The sequence below is a fragment of the Nyctibius grandis genome, chromosome 5, assembly GCF_013368605.1.
Source record: "Nyctibius grandis isolate bNycGra1 chromosome 5, bNycGra1.pri, whole genome shotgun sequence".
Lineage (NCBI taxonomy): Eukaryota > Metazoa > Chordata > Aves > Nyctibiiformes > Nyctibiidae > Nyctibius > Nyctibius grandis.
In genome coordinates, this window is record NC_090662.1 from 34,920,789 (window position 1) to 34,945,343 (window position 24,555).

The 24,555-nt window shown below is 43.8% G+C and overlaps 1 protein-coding gene across 3 annotated transcripts in view; it reads left to right on the forward strand.

The window, feature by feature from the left end:
* The window catches only part of PDZRN4 (PDZ domain containing ring finger 4), a 277,467-nt gene that overhangs the window by 234,154 nt on the left and 18,758 nt on the right, over positions 1-24,555 (forward strand). The gene's annotated exons all lie outside the window — the stretch shown is intronic.

Here is a 24,555-nt window from a genome sequence, read left to right on the forward strand (position 1 = left end):
TGGAGAACATTTCTTAGATCAGAGTTTTCTAGAAATTCCGTACATGTAGCATGGAATTTCTCTGCACAGCTATTAAGTCATTTTTTTTTATTTAATAGTATAAAGGAGTGAGAGAGAGAGAGAGAAACCTTGTTTTGGCAAGGATCACTCAAGCCAAGTTCAAGCCATGTTCAGGTAGGATGACAGTGATGTGAAGGTGCAGAACTACTGTAATACCTCTGTGACTTGCTATCAGGTTGTGCTTGTTGCTTCTGTATTTCCTACTGTGACTGGATTCTTTTTTCCTGAAGCTCTTAAAATTTGGGATGAATCAAGTAAGAACCTTTAGCAAATAAAAGGCAATTTTTGAATTTAGCAACCACCAGATGTAATTTAAAAGAGAAGGCTTCAAGAAATAAGGATCCTGATAGAGACATGGGTGTTGCAATGTAGAAGAGCTGAAATGGTGGACAAGTTTGTGTCTTTCCATTGTCATCAGACCTGACTGGTGTGGTAAGGGGAATGTGAAAAGGCTTGCTGGTAAGCGTGGTGTAGATTTTCAATGTAAAAGCAGATAGTTCTCACCACGTGCCTTGCTTTATGCAGCTGCTGTTGTGGTGGAGGGACTGATCTGACAGCTCAGAGTGGGCTTACATAAACTGGGACTTACTGTATTATGTTTCTTTTCTGACCATCAGTTCGCAACTGCTTAGCGGTTATGGCTGAATCATGGATGTCCCCTGGTATAGAGACATTTTACTGACACCATTATTCTGATTTTTTGTGGCAATTCTTAATATTGTATAGCATCTGCTGTTAAGAAGTATCATGAAGGAAGTGAACAGGTATGTGTGTGCCTGTGATCTGTGGCCTTGGTTGCTTAGGAGAGTCTTTCTTGTTTGTGGGGTCTTTTTTTTTCCATTCCTACCTGTCATATCATACAAATCCAGAGAAAAAAATTGACTGTATTTTAAAGCTATTAATTAAAAATCTTGTGAGGAAGTCTCCTGGACAAGTAAATAGACTATTAGAGTTGCTTCAGTTGGACCTGAGAAAACACTACAACGATCAGGGCTTCTAAAACCATTCCTAGAGATTTTTTTCCTTTTAACTCAAAAGGAGTTCTGAGCTGCTAACACCTAGCCTGTGATCCAGCTCGCTGTCACTACAGTCGAAAAATGCAAAAGATCATAGGTCAACTGGAGTAGTGTCATTGGAATTTTTTTTTGCTGCAATTCTTTGAGTAACGTTGTGTAATAATTAAAAGAATACTCTTTTAGCATGCATTTGGCGTACTACAGCACAAGATTATGTATTTCACTGGCATTTTTATTTTTAAAATGCCTGGAGATTTGAGGCAGCATAATTTACATGTAGACAATAATAAATATGTAGTTTCTTCCGAACTGTGGCCAGTTGTACACTGCAAATGAGCAAGGGAGTGGTGAAAGGAGCGGTCCTTTCATTTTACTTTTTCATCAGTCTTTTAAGAGTTGAAGTCACTTTTCAAGTATAAGTTGATTAAACTTAACACCATTCCACTGAGGTTCTTCAGTGTTCCTATGTCCTATATTGCTACAGGAATTCACAAGCAGGTGAACTAAGGACAGTCGTATTGAGAGACTTGCCAAGTCAGTGACAGAACTGGCAGTAAAACCCAGGAGCCTTTGCTTGCAATGCATCTCTTTTTTGGCCATTAAATCACTCTTCTTCCTTGCTAGTCATTGAATCGTTTAGATGGAAGAGGATGTCAGGGTAGTTTCTGCCACAGTTGTTTGTTAATTTTGAGTGTATTACTGTGTGTCATCACAAAATTCTGACATTCAAAGCAGATGAAGTTGCTGTCATCTCACCTCCCCTAATTAATGAATATCCCCATTTAGGGATTTGAATTGTGTCCCCAACTACAGAGGATCATGAGAGAGTGGGGAGAAAAAGACACAAAACTGACATGGGCAAATTTATCAAAGTTATTGCCATTTATTGTTCTAAAACAGGAGGAAAATATATCAAGTCAGTGATATTCATTTTGTTTCATGATTTCATAAAACAAACACAGTGTTACTCTTTACTTCACCTGAAAGCTAATAAAAATTCTTCCTTGTTGTCAGAGCTTATGTTTTTCCAGGAAAATGAAGAAAAGTGAGCTTAATTCAGCAGCACTTTATTGTTGAGCAACATTACAACATATGGTATGTGTTTTTCACTCAGCGAAGGAAGAGAAAGGTGCTGGCAATATTTTCATATTTATGGAAATCTGTGGATTATAAATCTCCTGTTTTGGAGAAATGCTTTGTTTAGACAGTTTTTATACTATTATACCTCATACCTCCGTATATGCTTTACAGTGAAAATGTTTCTAAGGGCTTTATTAATGCTATTTTTCATATGCCTTCTGCTTGAAACTTCATATAGTCTGTCTTGGAGACATGGAATCTAGCTATACAGACAAAAGATGGGAGAAAATAATGTCTTTTACATATTCTTTTAAAAATAACCTAAGTCACATTAACCAGCTTATTATAATGTCACTACTTTAAAGCTCAGTATCCTTGGAAATTCAAGAGCACGGGAAGCAAGGGCCAATCCCCGTAGCAAGGGGGAACCTTTTACAAGAAAATGGACTTTAAACAAGGTTTCAATATTATGCATCCTGGGCCTTCAGAGGAGAAATAAAAAAAGCAGGAGAGGTCTTTTCTCTGGAAGTTTGCTTTTTTATTTAATGAGGCAGCTCTTCAAAGAGAATGTGATAGTCATTCCTGGAGGGCATGGTTTGGTGAGCAGGAATACAGGTGAAACTGTATTGTGCATCAAAAAGCAGATGAGGAGTTTGCTTTGTGTTTCATCTCATGATTTCATCAATCTATACAAGTATGTGTTTGGGGGTGGAGGACATTTCCATGCGCACAGAAGTTTGAACAGCTGAAACTCAGAATGGATATGGTGCCCATAGACCTCATTTTGGTGCCAGGAAAATAAAAATGTATTTTAAAAGTCATTGCCTATTGCTTCATGTGCTTGATTTATAGGCACATGTATGTGATTAAAATTTGCATATTTTAACTATACATATTGTAATATGTATATATCTCAAAGTAAACAAGAGCATGGAATGAGTGGAATTTTAGCTTAGTGCTTTCTAAGAGTTTCTATTTTTATAAGCTCAACTTTAAATTTAACTTGTTCATAGTATTTTGCCTTTACTGTGTCTGAAAGGCATAAACTGAATTGCAGGAAGGTATATTTCTCACAGCTGTCTAAAATTGAAAAATTAACATTTCAACTTGATTTTAATTAATATTCCAAAATAGTCTTCACACAGTTGTAGATCAAGGCTGTCCAAATGTATGGAATTGTAACTGGTTAGGAGTTTGAATCTACAGCTACATGTTCTGCTGTCCAGATAAATGCTCACTGCAGCACATGTTGGCCCATCTGTTATGCCTCCCCATTTCGACTGGTTGCCTGGGTGTTCAGAAAGTGCTGATGAGGCAGATAAATCTTCTGACATGTTTCAGCCCAAAGCAGGCAGGCAGCAGTAATAATGATGTTTACAGAGCCAAGTGCTGGGCAGTAACATTTTGAAATACAGCAAAAATAAAGTATGATTTTACCTGCAGTAGGTGAAATTTTTTGTAAAAAGTGAAAGCTAATTGTGCCAAGTGTTTCTCAGCTGATTTGAACTGCAACTATGACAACCCATAAACCTCTGGACTTTGTGTATCTAAGGTTTGTTGGCTAGAAAAAGACACTTACTACAGTTTAGAAAGAGTTCTAAGCTATGAAGGGGCTCTTTAATAAACTTCAGAGAGTTTGGAATCAGATTTAGGAAAAGCTGCAGCATATGTGTTTTTTGGAAGGGGGATAGCTATCTTCTGGGGGCTTGAAGTTCCTGATCTTATCAGAATTCTTACTTTCAGCAAGTTTTCCTCTACCCTTTGAAGCATGTCAGATTTGAATGTTTTTATACCATTAGAGTCAGGAAAACTCCAGACATTGGTATTTTCTCCTGAGAACGTCCATGGTGTATCAAAGTGGACATTCATGGACAGGGAAGGATATATGTGACAGTCTCAAGTGTGGAGACTGGTTTCCAAGTAAATAGAGCTTTTGCAGCTGTTGGATCCCTTGCAGACCTTAGTCTCCAGCACAATGAATGGCAAACAGAAATGTAGAAGTCACTGTAAAGATCTTCTCACTGATTTCATGTGCTAATATTGTCCCATTCCCATCAGTAGACATCACCACTAAATTTTCCAGGTTACTTTCAAGTACCACTGTTTGAGGCAAGTCCAGAAATTGCACAGAGAGCCTATTGCAGAGGGACAAAGAAGTGGATGCTGATTATATAGCTGTTATAGTTATAGTTGGTTATGTTTTATAGTATACAGTCCACAACGTCTCTGGGCAACTCTTCCAGTGTTTGACTATCTTCATGGTAAGAAGCACTTTCCTAAATATCTAATTGGATTTTCCTGAGTAGCAACTCATGTCTGTTGTCTCATGTGGCTGTCAGTGCACCTCCAGGAAGAGTCTGGTTCTGATTTCTCTGGACCCTTGCATTTGGTACTTGAAGGAACCAAGCAGTTCTCCTTATTAAGGAGATACTTCTCTTCAAAAGGCTCTAGTAGATGTGCTCCAGTCATCTGATTAGTTAACGGACTTCTAGCCAGATGTGGAGTGCTGTATTCCTACCTGATAACCAAGAGAAGATCCATTCTAACATTTCATGTCAAAGCCATTTTCATTGGAAAACAGATTGGGGAGAAAATTCTGGAAAGCCCCACAACCAAAAAAATTGTACTGGTAAAGTTTGAGGGATTTCTCCCCCCCACCCCTTAAACGTCTCAGACCAGTGATTCCTTAGCTGTATCTCTTATTTTTCACTGTTGAAAGCCAAAGAGTTTCAATATGGGGGTCAGGATAGAAGCTTTAATGAAAAGTTAGAATTTTTTTCTTCAAATACATGTAATAATAAATCTCTTCCTTTTATTTTTCGTCAAAATTGTCCAAAAGCAAAGGACTCCTTTGGAATATAGAGGCTATGATCCAATGTGACAGTTTAGTATATTCACACACACTGCACAATGGAATAGTTACTACTCCAGTCTGCTTGTCTCATTTTACCATAAGGTTCGGTTTCTGCCTTGTCTGTGCTATTCCCACCTACTTTGTTCAATGAGAAGAAAGTGAGAACGTAGAATCGAAGATCAGTGAAAAGGAAACCCTTCACTGCATATCATCAGCTAGTTAATTATACTTTAAACTCTTCTCATATCCTTGCAACTTCACACTTACATTGAGTGAAAGACTAAAAGTGAGGACCAAAGATGACTGCTGAGAAATACTATATGTAGGCAGTTCATCATGGATCTTTCTGCTCAGAAAGCAAGAATTTGTGGTTTTCTCAAGTGCAGAACATACCAGAAGGGGTGTTGGGTCTCAAGCAGGTGAAAACAGATATGCATATGTAACATAGGAAAATATATGTATATAGTTAAGTACTTCTAATAAATTAGCATTCACGATGGGGAAAGAACAGAAATAAAGAGAATTAATAGAGAGGTGGAAGAATTAGGGAGAAAAGTAAGACCATGGCTTGTTTGAAATAACAAAGTATGCTGAGGACATTTTACTTTCCAGTAAGTGTGATCATCCAGACAACAGGGAAAAAAATGGTTTTTAATAGCGTTTAGGGTACTTTATGTTTAATACTTCCCATAAGGCTTGACTTTTTGATTTATCTTTATGACAGGATCTCAAGATTTGGTATTATCATGCTAGCTAAGGAGGAAAATTCAGGTTCAAGTGGATGTTTGTGACATCCCGGAGGATATACTGTCAGCTGGTGAGCCTTTTGCAGCCAGGAAGCCTGTAACCTGTAAAGGATTTTTTTTTTCCTCTCTATGACTTCCTTATGAGAAAGACTCACTGTAAAGTCCACCATGTGTCTTTAAGCTCAAGGCTTAAAATATCCTTTAAAAGCAAGTCAGAAAGGCCACACCAAGCCTGCGAGGGCCACAGAATTAAAAGTTGTATTTATCTCATCCCCATATGCTTAGACCCTTCCTCCCACTGCAACGCTAAATTTGTTTGTAGTGCACTGATCAAAGGTTTCTCACATTCATAGTCCAGCTCCATCGTTCATCTAGCCCAACCCATTCCTCCATCTGCTCCACGACTGCTATCCACCTCCCGTCCTCACCCGTTGGGAGTCTCAGCTGACACTTGGGTGTCTTCCTCCTCCCACTCACAGCCATCAGGCTATTACTGATCATCACACATCAGACTGCTGAATATGCACTGGCAGGCTTGCCATGCCTTAAGTTACTCCATTGTTTGATTTCCTACACAGAAGTGTAGCAAGCACCAAAAATTTTCTCTCCAGAGCTGCACGGAGAGAGTGAATTCCCGTATCCAATGGAGCTTCTTTATTATCAAAGCTTTCATCAGCTACAGGGCCAAATTCTACTCCCACAGTTGCAAGATGATACTTTATTAATAGATGCCTATATGTCAGCATATTAAGTCTGGTTTTTTCTGCTACTACTTTTCTCTTTCTTTCTTTCTTTCTTTCTTTCTTTTTTTTAACACTGGTATCATTGTCTACAGCATCCTACTGTCCCAGAGCATTCTTTGTCTGGACACAAAGCAGCATGTGGCCCTAAGTGTAGCTATAAAGCAGGGATCAGCAGGAAAGTGATTTTATTTTTAAATATTTCTCATTCTATGTTGTATTTGCTTTTGGATTATGCATTTGAGAAATGCTTGCTAATATTTTTCCTTTCTGCTTTGATGTAAACAAATCTTGTGTCAGAGATTCTTAAATCTAAACCAGACTTTAAAAAATGAGGATTAAATGAGACTTTAGCCTATAAGGTAGAGCCCCCACCTCTTGGACAGAGCATTGTTCTTCCCCACCATGCGGAATGGAGATAACCCTGTTTCTTTGTGGTAAGCTACCAACCAAATCCATTCTGGCAAATCTGACACCCAACGTGATTTGTCCTTTTCGATGCTGTTTATGAGAAGTCAGGACAGTCTTCTGTCAAAATTGATAAGTGAGAAGACAGTGGGGAATGCAATTTTGTTCGTAACAGCACAGCTGCCAGCAGTTTCAGCTTGTTTACATCTAGGCTGGCTCTGTCTTGCTCCATAGCTTTTCTATTTCCATCCAAATAGCCCCCAAGTACATTGTGGATGTGCCTGTCTGTGTAAGATCTGCATAACAGAGCATACTGGGAGTGTTAGAGAGGGGAAAAAAGAACTTATTTCTTTAGGTTATTTTCACAACTCAAGAACAGCAGTCACTTTAAAAGCAAAGTCTTGAACTCTACCAAATCTCCATAGGCATTTACAGAACAGGTTCTAAAACTGAACTATAATCTGCTAAAATCCCGCGATGCTTGTTACCTTCCATGGTGAAGGTACCAGAGGACTTAAGAGCTTTGCTTTTCTGATGGAACCATTTTTTTTCCAGTGGAAGTGGACAGTGTCTGTAAATTAAATCCACTACAAACCCTTAATTACAAGTTTATTCGTTGTGAAAAGAATGCAATAGGACCCTGCAGTGACCTGTGAAGGGGAGGGCAGTTTTATTGCACTCCACTTCATGCTGAATACTGCTGCTACATAGCCTACAATTAGCCTGTGTTATGTAGACATTAACATATTTCCTGGAAAATCCTTTTGACAAGAAAGTGTAACTATTGATGGCGTTAGAGTAGTTCTCAGGTCTAGGAAGCCTTTGTTTGCCTGCGGAATTACTTCCCTTCAGTCCGGCTGTCCCAGAATCCCAGGCGGTTTTGATCTTTTTTTATTGGTACACTTAAGAAAGCTGCAGTGATAGGCGTTTCCTCTATATAGTCTCTCCTGTGAGCTTTCTTTACAGTAGCCCACCCTAAACACGCAGTTATCATGGAGTTAAAGAGAGGGGGGTTTTGTGTTTGTCTGATCTAGCTTATGACAGAGGAGCTTTTTCTAGCAAATCGAAAGTTCTTGTTTCCTTTTGCCATTTCTTTTTTTGCAGTTATTGATAAATAATTAGTCTTCTACGTGGTTTGTCATTAAAAGGTAGAATCCAGAGATGGCTGTAAATGTCACTGCTCTGGTTCTGTGAATTGTGGGGTCATCTGACACTTCTACTTTCTCATTGTAAGTGTATATCCTATCACTGTGTTTTCAAGAGTTGCAATCATCCTCTTAAATGGATTGTTTGGTGATTGCCAGGGGATATTCTCTTCAGTGTAACTGACCTGCCTGGCATATACTTACACACAGATGGATACACACTGTATGTACTTATATACTCATATGCATAAGTTTACACACACATACTACCTCCCCTCTGCACACATAGACACTTGCACACACAAGTAAACAATTAAATATTTAACACCCACCCCAAGCCTGAAAACAAAATATCTACCTTAAAATGAAATGACTTTGTTAAATGTACATTGGAGGCACCACAGACTCTCTTCATCTAAACAGAGATAGGTAGCCCATAGGAAAAAAAAAATTCATCATATTTAAAATAGATTGTTGTGACTTCTGCTGACGTTAGGATTTACCCATCTTTTCTCTGAGTTTCCTCAAATTACTTCTCGTCATTGTTAAAGACATAACTGCTAAACAAAGCCAAGTTGGAAACATGATTTGGGTAAGGCAAAATGTGACACTTGTTTGAAACACCAAGCATCTGTTTTAAGTGTGTACTCTTACCCATTGTACATACCCTGATCATTTCTACGTGACAGTCACAGCTCCTACTGCATGGTACAAATTCAGAGGTGAAGTAAATGGTATTATAACAGGAAGTCTAAAGAACACCATTTATTCTGCTGATGATGCTTTTTTGTTGCAAACCCAGGCTGTTGTTTCCTCTATTTTACACCCACGCTCATTTGCAACGTATGCTTTTATGTAACATATAATGCCATTCTCATCACTTCTGAATTTGAGATCAATTTTTCTATTTAGTAGCTCCACCTTTAGCTCTCTACCCTCCTAGGACTTCATTAGATTGAACTGTTTGTGTAAGAAGAGTGAAGGGATAGCTCTCGTTCTGTTTGTATTATCTATTTTTATTTCATGAGCAGAATTACTTGCCAGTGATGACAAGTGTGCAGCATTATGAAGATTAAATATTATAGAAGGTAGCAATGTAAATGACCAGTGATTTGGCAGCCTGGAAAAGGTATATCTTTCCAGTCATGTGGAGGAAAAGACCAAGAAAGTGAATGTGATTAGCGAGATGTTGCCAGGGTACTTGGCTGTTTGGAGCTCTGCCTGATAACAATCCAGGTGCTTATGTCACACCCAGTGCTGAGAGAAGAACTGCAGAGCTGGGATTACTGAACACAATTATGAGGCTGAGAGCAAGCTTCGCTTGGTTTCCATTGTTTACAGAAACCACTAGCAAGAAGCTGATAAAATTGATCTGTCTTTGCAGGACAACCTTCTTATAGTAACCCTGACAGAAAGTGTGAAGAGCAGCCAAAATTCAGCTATGCATATAAATTGGAGGTTGATCTCACCCATAAAGATGCAGAAACAAGATGATACTGAAGAATGAATCTTAATTTTAAGGTGTGTGTAGTCCCTGTAGTCCCTGTGCACTTCTGGTTGATGCTTCAGAAGAGTGACACTAGCTCAGATAGATGAGGAATTTTTTTTTCAGTATAACCAGTTTGTTAAAAAAAGTCAGACCTTAATGTACTTTCTCAGTTAATTCTTCACTGAGCTATTCAATAAGTACTCTGTTCTTGGCCTTTTGTGCTTCATTCATTCAGTTAATAATTCTGTCAATTATACCATTAGCAAGATGAACATTAAAACAGCTTCTCAGCTATTACTATAGGTAAAAAGTAAAAGCAAAGAAAAAAGTAACTACTCTCTTCTTATTTTGCTTTATTATTTTGGTTTTCTTTTCTCTTTTTCTTAAAATGTGTGGTAAATACAGAATCACAGAATCACAGAATCAACTAGGTTGGAAGAGACCTCAGGGATCATCGAGTCCAACCGTTGCCCTGACACCACCACGTCAACTAGACCATGGCACTAAGTGCCATGTCCAGTCTTTTTTTAAACACATCCAGAGATGGTGACTCCACCACCTCCCTGGGCAGCCCATTCCAATGTCTAATAACCCTACCTGAAAAGAAATTCTTCCTAATGTCCAACCTGAACCTCCCCTGATGAAGCTTGAGGCTGTGCCCTCTTGTCCTATCGCTAGTTGCCCGGGAGAAGAGGCCAACTCCCACTTCACTACAACCTCCCTTCAGGTAGTTGTAGACTGCAATAAGGTCACCTCGGAGCCTCCTCTTCTCCAGGCTAAACAACCTCAGCTCCCTCAGCCATTCCTCGTAGGTCAGACCCTCCCGACCCTTCACCAGCTTGGTCGCCCTCCTCTGGACTCGCTCCAACACCTCAACATCTTTCTTGAAGTGCGGGGCCCAGAACTGAACACAGTACTCAAAATGCGGCCTCACCAGTGCCGAGTAGAGAGGGACAATCACTTCCCTAGACCGGCTGGCTACACTATTCCTAATAGAGGCCAGGATGCCATTGGCCTTCTTGGCCACCTGGGCACACTGCTGGCTCATGTTTAGCCGGCTGTCGATCAGCACCCCCAGGTCTCTTTCTGCTGGGCCACTTTCTAACCACTCTTCCCCCAGCCTGTAGAGCTGCATGGGGTTGTTGTGGCCAAAGTGTAAGACCCGGCACTTGTTCTTGTTGAACCTCATGCCGTTGGTCTCGGCCCATCTATCTAACCTGTCCAAGTCCCTCTGTAGGACCTTCCTACCCTCCAGCAGATCGACACTCCCACCCAGCTTGGTGTCATCTGCAAATTTACTGAGGGTGCACTCAATCCCTACGTCTAGATCATCTATAAAGATATTGAACAGCACCGGCCCCAGAACTGAGCCCTGGGGAACACCGCTAGTGACCGGCCGCCAGCTGGACTTTGCCCCATTCACCACCACTCTCTGGGCTCGGCCATCCAGCCAGTTTTTAACCCATTTAAGAGTCCACCCATCCAAGCCCCGGGCAGCCAGTTTGTCCAGGAGGATGCTGTGGGAGACAGTGTCGAATGCCTTACTGAAGTCTAGATAGACTACATCCACAGCCCTGCCCTCGTCTACTAAGCGGGTCACTTTGTCATAGAAGGAGACCAGGTTGATCGAGCAGGACCTGCTTTTCATGAATCCATGTTGGCTGGCCCCGATGCCCCGATTGTCCTGCATGTGCCGTGTAATGGCATTCAGGATGATCTGTTCCATCACCTTGCCTGGCACCAAGGTCAGGCTGACAGGCCTATAGTTCCCTGGATCGTCCTTCCAACCCTTCTTGTAGATAGGCGTTACGTTTGCTAATTTCCAGTCAGCTGGAACTTCTCCAGTTAACCGGGACTGCCGGTAGATAATCGAGAGTGGTTTGGCAAGTTCATTTGCCAGTTCCTTCATTACTCTGGGGTGAATCCCATCCGGGCCCATAGCCTTGTGGGTGTCCAACTGGCACAGCAGGTCACTAACCGTCTCCTTCTGGATCATGGGAGGTTCACACAGCCCCCCGTCCCTAACTTCAGGCTCTGGGGGCCGAGTCTCCTGAGGACAACCAATCCTGACATTAAAGACATAGGCAAAGAAGGCATTGAGCACCTCTGCCTTTTCCTCATCCCCTGACACTACACTACCCTCCTCATTCAGCAAGTGGTGGAGGCTCTCCTTGACCCTCCTTTTGCTGTTGATGTATTTGTAAAAGCTTTTTTTGTTGTCTTTGACTGTAGCAGCCAAATCGAGCTCTAATTGAGCTTTGGCCCTTCTAATCTTCTCCCTACATGACCTGGCCACGTCCCTATAGACCTCCCAAGTTACCCGACCCTTCTTCCAGAGCAAGTAGGCTCTCTTTTTTTCCTTAAGTTCTAGTCTAAGTTCCCTGTTTAACCAGGCTGGTCTTTTTCCCCGACGGCTTGGCTTCCTACAGACTGGGACAGCCTGCTCCTGAATATTTAGCAATTCCCTTTTGAAGCATGTCCAGCCTTCCTGGACTCCTTTGCCCTCCAGGACCGATTCCCAAGGGACTCGGTCCACCATCCTCTTAAACAGGCTAAAGTCTGCCCGACGCAAATCTAAGGCAGAAGTTCTACTCTTGCCCCTCCTTACTTCCCCCACTATCGAAAACTCTTAACATTTCGTGGTCGCTACTCCCAAGACGGCCACCGACCCTCACATCTCCCACTAGTCCTTCTCTGTTCACAAACAACAGGTCAAGCAGGGCCCCTCCTCTAGTGGGCTCATTTACCACTTGCATGAGGAAGTTGTCCTCCACACATTCTAGGAACCTCCTAGATTGCTTCCTCTCTGCCATGTTGTATTTCCAGCAGACATCTGGCAAGTTGAAGTCACCCACGAGTACAAGGGCCGGCGACCGGGTGGCTTCTGACAGCCACTTGTAAAACACCTCGTCCGCCTGCTCATCCTGGTTGGGTGGTCTATAACAGACTCCCACCATAATGTCCGCCCTGCCGACCTTCCCCCTGATCTTCACCCATAAACATTCAACCTTGTCATCCTCACCATCTTCACAGAATCACAGAATCACAGAATGTTAGGGATTGGAAGAGACCTCGAAAGATCATCTAGTCCAATCCCCCTGCCGGGGCAGGATTGCCTAGACCATATCACACAGGAACGCGTCCAGGCGGGTTTTGAATGTCTCCAGAGAAGGAGACTCCACAACCTCTCTGGGCAGCCTGTTCCAGTGTTCAGTCACCCTCACCGTAAAGAAGTTTTTCCTCAAATTTAAGTGGAACCTCCTGTGTTCCAGCTTGCACCCATTGCCCCTTGTCCTGTCAAGGGATGTCACTGAGAAGAGCCTGGCTCCATCCTCTTGACACTTGCCCTTTACATATTTATAAACATTAATGAGGTCACCCCTCAGTCTCCTCTTCTCTAAGCTAAAGAGACCCAGCTCCCTCAGCCTCTCCTCATAAGGGAGATGTTCCACCCCCTTAATCATCTTCGTGGCTCTGCGCTGGACTCTCTCTAGCAGTTCCCTGTCCTTCTTGAACTGAGGGGTCCAGAACTGGACACAATACTCCAGATGCGGCCTCACCAGGGCAGAGTAGAGGGGGAGGAGAACCTCTCTTGACCTGCTAACCACACCCCTTCTACTACACCCCAGGATGCCATTGGCCTTCTTGGCCACAAGGGCACACTGCTGGCTCATGGTCATCCTGTTGTCCACTAGGACCCCCAGGTCCCTTTCCCCTACGCTGCTCTCCAACAGGTCTGCCCCCAACTTGTACTGGTACATAGGGTTGTTCTTGCCCAGATGCAGGACTCTACACTTGCCCTTGTTATATTTCATTAAATTTCTCCCCGCCCAACTCTCCAGCCTGTCCAGGTCTCTCTGAATGGCTGTGCAGCCTTCCGGTGTGTCAGCCACTCCTCCCAGTTTGGTGTCATCAGTGAACTTGCTGACAGCGCACTCTAATCCCTCATCCAAGTCATTAATGAATATATTGAATAGAACTGGTCCCAGTACCGACCCTTGAGGGACTCCGCTAGACACAGACCTCCAACTGGACTCTGTCCCATTGACCACCACTCTCTGGCTTCTTTCCTTCAGCCAGTTCACAATCCGCCTCACTACCCGATCATCCAGACCACACTTCCCCAGTTTAGCTACGAGGATGCTGTGGGAGACCGTGTCAAACGCTTTACTGAAATCGAGATAGACCACATCCACAGCTTTACCATCATCTATCCACCGGGTAACATCCTCATAAAAGGCTATCAAGTTGGTTGAGCATGACTTCCCCTTGGTGAAGCCATGCTGAGTGCCCCTAATGATCCCCCTATCCTTGATGTGCCTAGAGACAGCACCAAGAACAAGTTGCTCCATCACCTTTCCGGGGATGGAGGTGAGGCTGACCGGTCTATAGTTACCCGGGTCCTCCTTCTTGCCCTTTTTGAAGACTGGAGTGACATTCGCTTTCCTCCAGTCCTCAGGCACCTCTCCCGTTGCCCACGACTTAGCAAAGATGATGGAGAGTGGCCTAGCAATGACTTCCGCCAGCTCCCTCAGCACCCGCGGGTGCATCCCATCAGGGCCCATGGATTTATGGACGTCCAGGTTGCTTAATTGGTCCCTGACCCAGCCCTCATCAACCAAGACAGATTCCTCCTCTATCCTGACTTCTTCTGGGGCCTCAGGGGTCTGGGGCTCCTCAGGACAGCCTCCATCAGTATAGACAGAGGCAAAGAAGGCATTCAGTAACTCCGCCTTCTTTTTATCCTCTGTCTCCAGGGCCCCCACCTCATTCATCAGTGGGCCTACATTGCCTCTAGTGTTGGCTTTACCTGCAATGTATTTGAAGAAGCCCTTTCTGTTGTCCTTGACCTCTCTTGCAAGGTTTAATTGCAAGGAGGCCTTAGCTTTCCTAGTTGCCTCCCTACATCCTCTGACAGCAGACTTATATTCCTCCCAAGTGGCCAGCCCCTCCTTCCACGATCTGTACACCCTCTTCTTCCACTTGAGTTTGCCCAGCAGTTCCCTGTTTAACCATGCAGGTCTCCTGGTACCCTTCCTTGACTTCCTACCTGTTGGGATGCTCTGATCTTGAGCTCGGAAGAAGCAGTCCTTGAATGCTAACCAACTATCTTGGGCCCCCTTACCTTCTAGTACCCTGTCCCGTGGGATTTCCCCTAGCAATTGCTTGAAAAGGCCAAAGTTGGCCCTCCTGAAGTTCAGGGCTGTGATTCTGCTAGCTATTCTGTTCCTGCCACATGAGATCCTGAACTCTACCATCTCATGGTCACTACAACCAAGGCTGCCCTCAACCTTCACCTCTTCAACCAGACCCTCCTTGTTAGTGAAGATCAGATCCAGCAGCGCTCCTCTCCTAGTTGGCTCATCCACCATTTGCATCAGAAAGTTATCATCAATGCACTGGAGGAACCTCCTGGACTGAGGATGGCTGGCTGAGTAGGCCTCCCAGCAAATATCAGGGTAGTTGAAACCCCCCACAACAACCAGGCCCTGTAATTGCGCGACTGCTCTCAGCTGCCTGTAGAAGGCCTCATCACCATCCTCATCCTGATCCGGTGGCCTGTAATAGACACCCACAACAGTATCACCCCTGCCAGCCTGCCCCTTAATTCGCACCCACAAACTCTCAACTCGCTCCTGATCCGCCTCTGGACAGAATTCAATACATTCTAGCTGCTCACTCACATAAAGAGCAACTCCACCACCTCTCCTTAGCGGCCTGTCTTTCCTGAACAGGACATAGCCATCCATTACCACATTCCAGTCATGCGAGGCATCCCACCAAGTCCCTGTAATTGCCACTAGATCATAGCCCCCCGACCGAACACGGATTTCTGACTCCTCCTGCTTATTCCCCATGCTGCGTGCATTGGTGTACAGGCATTTCAGGGAGCGAGCTGAGCACACCGGTTTCATCCCAGATTCACCCCCTGAATTCACCCCAGGGGGATGGGAGGCCTCCTGGTCTACCTCAACACTAGAGCATTGCCCCAGTGGTGCAAGCCCAGCTACCACCCCATCCCCCTTCGAATCTAGTTTAAAGCTCTCCGAATGAGCCCTGCTAATTCCTGTCCCAGAACCCTTTTGCCCCTACGACATAAACCTTTCCCATGTATCACTGTCACGCCTGTTGTCTTATAAAACCAGCCATTATCAAAGAACCCAAAGCCCTGCCTGTAGCACCAGTCTCGTAGCCAGGCGTTAATAGAGAGAATACTACTGTTCCATCCCACGTCATCACCTGAAAATGGAAGGAGAGAGGAGAAAACAACTTCCTCAATTTCAACAGAGTCCAAGCACTCCCTAATATATAGTGCTACCCCACCGCCTCTCCTGCTTCGCCTGTCCCTCTTAAAGAGCTTATAGCCATCCATAGCAGCACTCCAGTCATGAGAGTCATCCCACCACGTTTCTGTGATGGCAACCACCTAATAACCTTCCTGCTGTACAGTGGCTTCTAGCTCTTCCTGTTTGTTGCCCATACTGCGTGCATTGGTGTAAACGCACTTCAGCTGGGCTAGCAGCCTTGCCCCCGACGCAGGCCTGTCATCCCTAGGTTCATTTGTGGCTGCCCTGGTCTTATCCCCCTCCCCCATCGAACCTAGTTTAAAGACCTTTTAACCAGCCCTGCCAACTTCTGGGCCATAACCCTTTTCCCCTTCTGATTCAGCTGTTCCCCATCTGGCATAAGCAGGCCCAGTGCCATGAAAGCCGTCCCGTGGTCAACAAACCCAAAATCCCACCTACAGCACCAGTCTCTTAGCCACATATTAATCTGTTGTACTTTCATAGTCTTTTTCCTATTTTCACCAAATACCAAAGGAATTGAAGAGAATATCACCTGCGCACCTACCCCCTTTACCAAACGCCCCAGGGCCCTGAAGTCCCTTTTAATTGCCCTGGGACTTCTCTCTTCAGTCTCATCCCTACCCACCTGGAATACTAATAGTGGGTAGTAGTCAGAGGGCCTCACCAGTTGAGGAATCCTCCTGGCCACAGCCCTTACCCGAGCCCCAGGGAGGCAGCAGACTTCCCTGTGAGTCGGGTCTGGCCTGCATATGGGGCCCTCCGTTCCCCTTAGCAGGGAGTCGCCTATAACAATTACTTTTCTTTTCTCCTTTTTGGAGCTGGTTGCAACCCTCTTACTTGGTTGCTTCTGTTCACGTAGTCCCATAGAGGGTCTTTCACCTAGATTCGTGTCTTCCTGACACTCAGGAAGACGCTCAGGCTCCAGCACCTCATACCTATTCTGCAGGGGGATGTGGGGAGGGGAGGAAGGTCAGGATGGGATTTGCCTGCCACCCCGAGCAGGGACCTGCCTCCATTCCCCCCCATCCCCTAGGTCTCTTCCTGCTCCTTGTGGAGGAGGAAGAGGATCCTCCACTACCCGGGGAGCATTAGGCCCGTCCGTTTTCCCCAGGACAGGCAGGGAACAGCACTGCCCGCCATCCTCTTCCTGGGATGCTCTTGTACTCCTTAACCTTTCCACCTCCTCCTTGAGCTGGGCCACCAAGGAGATCAGGTCGTCGACCTGTTCGCACCTCACACAGGTGAGGTCTCCGTTACCCTCGAGTGCCAGGGCCAGGCTCTGGCACTCCCTGCCGCCTGCCACCTACACCTCCGCATGCTTCCGCGGCAGGTCCGTTTGGGTTGCCATGTCTTTTCTGGCACCCGCAAGGGACTTAGGGCCCCGCCGAGTGGAAACCGTACCTGCCTGCCCGCCTACCCTGCTCGCCCGCCCTGCCTGCGAGAACTGCTGCGCAAACTGCCACTCCCCTGGGGCTGTGCCCTCCCCCGCCCCGGGACACACCCAGTCACTGCTGACTCACCCAGTCACTGCTGACTCCCCCTCTCCCCTCTGGGCAGGGACTAGTCCCTGTCCTCCCAGAGGCTCTTTATCACCCGATCACAGGGGGTGGTGCTACGCCCCCTCCTCTCCTGATTTGTTGCCGGGAACGTCTGGGTCCAGGCGGGTCTCGGGCTGCTGCTCGGGGGGGCCCAGAGCACAGAAACCGCTCACCCGCTACAGCCCGATCTCTCCCCGCACTAACCTCAGTCGCTGCCGCCGCTGCCGCCGCTGCCGCCGTTGCCGACTCCTACATGATGATCCTTCACCTTGGATCATCAGATACTGGGTTCACTCATTGCATTCAGTAAGCCTTGATTTCTTCTCAAAGTGCAGTCAAGGCTATAACACAAAATAACTAGCCTGGCACAAAGGCACTGCTTTACAAGTGCTTGTGAAAGAAACTGAGGAAAACAAAGACATAATCATAAAACCTGTCAGCTAAACCTTGATGTGTTTTAGCATTTGCAAACTCTTAGGTCATCGCAGCTATGAGGTAAATTGTGTAAAGAGTAGAACATAAAGAGTAGAACATAAAGGTGTTTCAGCGCACACTTGGGGTTGTTTCAGAGTGTGCACGTGGCCACTTATTTAGTGATGGCCAGTAATTCACTAATTGGTGGTAACTGCCTTGTTCTGGGTGGCTATGAAGATAACATTTTATTTTTTGTATTTTTTTTCCTTGATGTTGCGATAATAGCACCTAGTAACAATTCGTGATCTGGTTTTGATCCAAGAGCTACGAATAATCATCCTATGGTACAGAAAAATTGCTGAACCCAGAGAGACCTCCATAGACTGCCTCTCTCTGAATTCTTTTGCCTTAGAACACATTACATTACTGTGAGATTTGTAGATGGAATTTGTCAGCCACCTTAGAGACTTGAGCCAAGATACAGCTCTTTCATACATTTTAGAATGAAGATAAAGCATATCTGAATTGCATTGTTTGTTTCACCACACAAGGACTTTTCTAGACTGGCAGCCTTTTATCTTTCTTCTGGTGAAGTAGGAATCCTTCTTCAGTACACGGTGGTGACTTCCTTTTCTAAAAGCTATATGTGTACTGTTGAGTTGACTTCTAATTTAAAACCTGGCAATTTCATACTTGTAAATAGCAAAACTTCCCTTCTCCTTTCTGTCTTTTTTTTCCCCCATTCAGGAGAGTTGTTCGAAGGGGAGAGGGAAGAAAGCACAGTGTTTTGGTTTTAAGGCTGGACTATGCTGATATATAACCAGCATGAAAAGCTGACGTTCTTTTCCTCTAAAGATAATGGAGTTAAATGGGACAAGGTAGATGCTAGTTAACGCTAAGAAATGAAATAGTTGACATGTTTATGATCCTCTGTCTTACTATGTCACAAAAATACAAACCCTGAACTATGAAACACAGATTCTGTTACACTGGAGTGTAACACTAATTAAAATTCGTTTGGTATTTGACTATGTCTCAATGGTGAGATGATTTTTTCATTGTAATGAAAACTTAAATGTTAACTGAAATGATCACACACTGTCCATGTAGGAAAAATACTATTGTGTTTTGATTCCATGCTGTCCCTTCTAATGGTGTTACCAGAGTTCATGGGACCCATTACTCTGATATACTATATGGGTGAAGGGAACTCAATAGCTATTACAATTTTGATAGTCTCTCTTGGTCCTTTTAGTGGTGTGCAACAATTGTTATAAAGGCAGACGGGGAATATTGGAAGGATGTAGAGTATTTATAATATTTCTACAGTGCCTTTCAAACACTCTATAATCATTTATTCTTTTACGTCCTGCTATTCTGGTGGTGTTTGCATTGTTTTCTGCTGATAGATAAGGAAAACAAGTCACAAAAAGTTACGTGAGGTGTCTGCACCAAAGCAGCTACAATTGAGCAGGGAATAGGGACTTAAAAGCAGAAAACTTACGGAAACCTGCTAAAAAACTGTCTTAAGAGGCAAGATCTTACCAATTTTTTTTCAAAATTATGATGAATTTGTGAAGGTAGGGAACTTTCCCTTCCTTAGTATAGAGGATCGTCCAGGGAAGAATCTCAAACATATGCCTGGTAATCTAAAATACACTCAGTGATTTTTCAGAATATTGACATTTCTTGATCTTGCAACCAGTTACTTGGATCAATAAGTTCATCCTCTGTCATTTGCGATGGTAACTTTTTTTAAGGTTTCATTATTAAAAGTTTCCATTCTGGAAATGGGTCAGTGTGTTTCCATGCACAAGTAAGCTGCAACGGGGATTGGCAAGTTTTCTTGTCAGCATAGTCTCAGGAGACTCACAGTCCTAGGACATCATGTTTGGATGTGAGATAGCCAAGTGTAGAGTTTACCTTTGTCATACTACAGAATAATGTTGAATAACTGATTAACTTTCGTTATGTTATACTGGTCTACAGTACATATAATAAACTAGTATTATTGCATTTCACAGCCAATAAGTCGTGAATGGAAAAAAATTAAAAATGGACGTAAAATGAGATGAGACAATATTATAGTGTCTAGCAACTGGACTCTAAACCCTTTAGAGGTGGGGCAGTGTTTTTCTCCTTACTTCCATTGCACTAGAGCAACCCAAGAGTTACAGTTCTGTGGAAAGTTTTCAATCAATGTCTTCGCTAATTCTGTGAATATAGTAGGTCAAATTCAACAAAAATAGTATTATCACAGAGAGAATCAGGGATTCCCTGAACCTATTTGTTCCTTGGCAGTTCCTGGGCAAGGGACACATCAGATCACAAGTTTATTCTGAGTTTCAAACCACCCAGTTACCTCCAAACACTGGAAGTTCTTGTTGGGGCTTTGAGAGTCTCCTACCTTGAGAACAGGGTAGCTTGCTGTTCGTCGCAACTAATTTATATTGAGCTCTAATTTCTTGTTTGCTTTATTTCCCACCTGTACAAAAATTTCTTCTCATCACACAGAATTGTGAGAAGGCAAGACAAACAAAGGATCAGAGGATGAGAGAGAGGAAGGAGAACAAAGTGGCAGTAATATTAGGTTATTTTGATAGTGCCCAGTTGTGTGCATGATTCATACACAGTGAAGCGGTCACTTTAGTAGATGGGACTTCCTGTAATTTCTTTACAGATTTCTATAGGTGAGATAACAGGGTGGGTTATAAGGTGAGAGTAAAAGGAAGGTGATGCAGGGGCTGTGTGGATGTGGGCACTTACTAAGAATGGAAATGTTTGGGAGGAAATGGGAGAAAAGGGTGAGTGAGGCTGCTGTCTGTGAATATGAGTGAAGGGTCGCTTAGGGAAAGAGTGAACTGAGAAGGGCTTTGAAGATGAGGACAGAAGCATTGTGTAAGTGGAGAGAAGTGCCAGGGTGGGATGGTTCAAATGGAGGTGAGAGAGGCTGACAGGCAGTGATGAGACAGAGGCAGAGCTCAGCCACGCTGTAAACAGGTTGAACAGTGTTGAACAGGGAGTAGGTAATCCTGACAGAAGGTGGAGGAAGTATACAAAGGTGCGCATGGCTTAGTAGAGACCACTGGTAGAGTGATCAGCAAAGAAAAATGTGGCAGAGAAAGCTTTCTGTGTGTGCAGATATTCCAGCACAGGGTCATCAGATGAATAACTCTTGTCAACATCTTCTGGGTGCGGTGAGAACAAACTTTACCAGTGTCCCTCTTAGGCTGTAATCTGTTTTCCAGTGCGTGGAGGGAAAATATGAAGAGTTCAGAGCTCTTTTTGCTCCAAAAAGACTGCTTAAGAACAGTCACTGAAGGGTTCATGGTCTGTTTTCTAACAGGCCATCAGCTTTGCTCTTTATAATCTAGAGTAGTAGAAAGACCCACTATAACTGCAAACTGATGCAAACTTTTACAAGGTCTCCTTTAATAGCCCTTAGCCTCTCTTCAGCAATTCTAGAAAGCCAACAGCCCAGTTGATGACATTTGTAATCTACTTCTCTACCACTTGAGAGAAATGATAGTACTAACCTAGCCTTCCCTCCCCAAAGAGATGACAGCTCCTTGTTGGTCTTATGTCTCCTGAGGCTGACAGCCTGTAAACTGGTTTTTCATCATTGAAGTGAATGACGGCCTTTAACTGGGGGCCAGAGGCTACAGCCACTACTCCATCACTTTAGAGGATGACCAATATAACCAGTTTTCACTCCTTCAGGAGCATGACCTGCACCTCTTCACTGTATTTTCTATGTCTGAAGAAATGAGCTACCTTGGAAATTTGCATCCCAGTCTTTCAAGACAGGATATTCCTTATTTCCATGTGTATCTTCCAACCAAATAATTTATGGCAAAACAATTTAAAGTATTGTCTTTACTGTGGCAATGCACAGAATTATTGTCCTGCCCACACAGAGAAAAGAAGCAGCAAGTCAAAGATTTAGCAATTTGGCATTGATTTCTGTGACTTGGCAGCATAATACTCTTCGTGTTGAGAGGCGGCTGCCCCCAGAGTGCCCAAAAGAGGGGGAGGCTGTCATCTCCCGAGCTCTCTCCTTAGTCCCTCTCCTTCCACCATCTGTCTGTCAGCACACTTCATGAATCTCCAAATATTGTTTCTCACAGATTTTTAAAATGCTGAATTTTGAAGACTGTCAGTTCAGTCCCTACATGTACACACACAAAACCCAAAGAGAAAGCAACTGTGTGTGTGTGTGTGCTTGTGTGCATGTATCTAAAGGGATTTCAGAAAAGGAAATTACATTCTTACAAATTCATTACTGCTGCCAAACTTATTTTTTCTTCTGTTAAAGAACAGTTGGGAAAAAAAACACTAAAAAGCATCTGTCGCAAAATGCAATGTCAAATGCATTTGACCATGATGGTCCAGGTTCTCTAGTGTGTCAAGTTGCTGCTCTTCTGTTAAAGTTGTTTCAGATGTGCTTGTTATATAAAGGTCAGACTTGTGGGCCATGAGGTTAGTAGTGCAGATATGCAGTGGCAAAAAGGCAGTTATCTGGAATGACTTCCAGTGCAAAGCAAGAGACCTCATCCAGTTCCTCATGCTGAATGAGATATTACTTGAATATGTACTTGAGTCTAGACTGAAAAACATGAAATGTTTATTGGGCCTTTAACACTAAGTACTAGTATCTCAGCTGTAGATATCTATAGCTTCTAAGTGGCCACAGCCATATCCAGTCGTCAAGACTGTGCCCCATACAGTAATTTAGGGAAGAGGTAATTCCAAGAGTACCGAGTACAGATCTCAGCTCTAAGCTCTGTTACTGGTCGGAGAAACCTGTGGCAACTCAAGCACTATGCGCAGCTAGGGCTGGGGCATCCCAGTCAGAGGATATTAGTCACTGATATTTGTCACAGCTAGTTCCCAGAGACAGTTTCAGCAAACCTCTTGGACTCCCAGGATGGACCCTCTAGGGTCATCCTCATTTTTCTTTGCTCTTTTGTGCCCTAAATGGTTAAATTATTCTGCTCATTGAGCCAGCGCACTGAAAGGATTCTGTTTGTTTGCAGCCTGAAACACTCATACAGCTTTATAGTAACATTTTGAGACAAATCATCCACAAGAACTTCAAGGTCATTCCCGACCGAAGAAATTATGTTCAGAGCAGTCCTTGGGGCCCCTGTCCAGCCTCAGCACGGGGAGACGGGAGATTGTGCTGGCAGGACAATGAAAGTCAATAGATTTCAGCTTATGCACAGCTCCTCATTTGCCTTGATTTAAAGGTCCCAGTCTCAGTCCTTTATGGTGTATTTAGGCTTCCTTATAGGCCTCCAAGGGACCGCAAGCTTCTTTATTCCTTAAAAGTATACCTTGTTGCTGTAATTGAAGCCGTTTTGTTACTGTAATTTCTCCCTAATATTACAGTTCTAGTCAAGTGTTCTTTCCCTCTGGAGGCATCAGTTATTACGGGTTTTGAATAGGCCTCCCCCCAGTACACATACTTTCACTCCTAATGCCAAAATCAGGTCACTGCTATTCTCTTCCCTAATAAAACACGGTCCCATGTTTCTTAGAATCGTTTTGGTTGGAAAGGACCTTTAAGATCCTCAAGTCCAACAGTCCAGTCTTCTTTCAAACATGATGTATAACATGTGTACTGGCAACTAATTCCACTTCTTACCCCTGCCATATTTAAGAAAAACTAAAGAATACTACAGGTTTCATGGTATTTTCTACATTTGCTTACTTTTCATTAAGACATTGAATGTCCAAAGTGCAGGGAGAAGTTTATAGGGTTTATGCAGGTACTGGACCCATGTAGATGTGTATGGTGGTGAGGGAGCAGGAGAGTGAGCCATAGCAGTGCACTTTGTGAAAGATATTCAGCTGAAATGAAAATGGCATGGGGTTCATCGGCTAACCCATGTGTGTGAACTGCGGGTTTTTCTGTAAGTTGTGGTATTTCGACACCTGGTCCCCACAACTCGATCAGGCTCAGTAGTGAGTCCTCACTGCTGTGTGCCCTGTGCCTGTTTATGGATTAATCTGCGTGACATCTCTGGGCATGGAGAGGAACAAGCTCTGTATCACGGATGGAGAACTGAAGCGTGGGTTTGTCTCTCTCCTTTTTTTGCACAGCCATGAGAAGCAGAAGCTGTTAAGTCCTGCAGACTCCCTTTAAATACAAATATCAACTAAAGTTTCCCGTTTACATCCAAGCTAATACTCTGTGTTATTGGATTCATCATGCTTTATTACAATTATTTGTTTCATAGTGTTCAAACCAAGTGCAGCTTTGCATTTTTGTGAATGATTCCGCCATGAAACCCTAAAGATGCTTAACTCAGATGGGTGTATATAGTAGTTACCACTGCGCCATCTGCCCTAAAACTTGCACTTTTCATGAGATGCCACTGCTGGGACATCTGGCACTAAAAATATGTTTTCTGCATCATCTCACAATTGAGGAGGATGCCACGGCTGTTCAGCTCCACAGGAGATTCCTTGAAGCATCCTTCTGTTATCTAACAGCTTCTGCAATGAAGCTATGGCACTAAACTGGCCAGGGAAGGAATTATGCTATTAGTAGAAGGCTGTGGTTTTGCTTTATGGCTTGGATTGCTGTTAGAAGGGAGTGGCACCTGTGTGATAGATTGATTGATGGGTAGCCAGTCTGTGTTATATCCTATAAATCGATAGTTGGTGTAATAGGACTAAAATGATTATGTAATATACTGTAAGTCGGCTTCTATTATCCAAAAGCAAAAAACTGCAAAATCGATGCACAGCC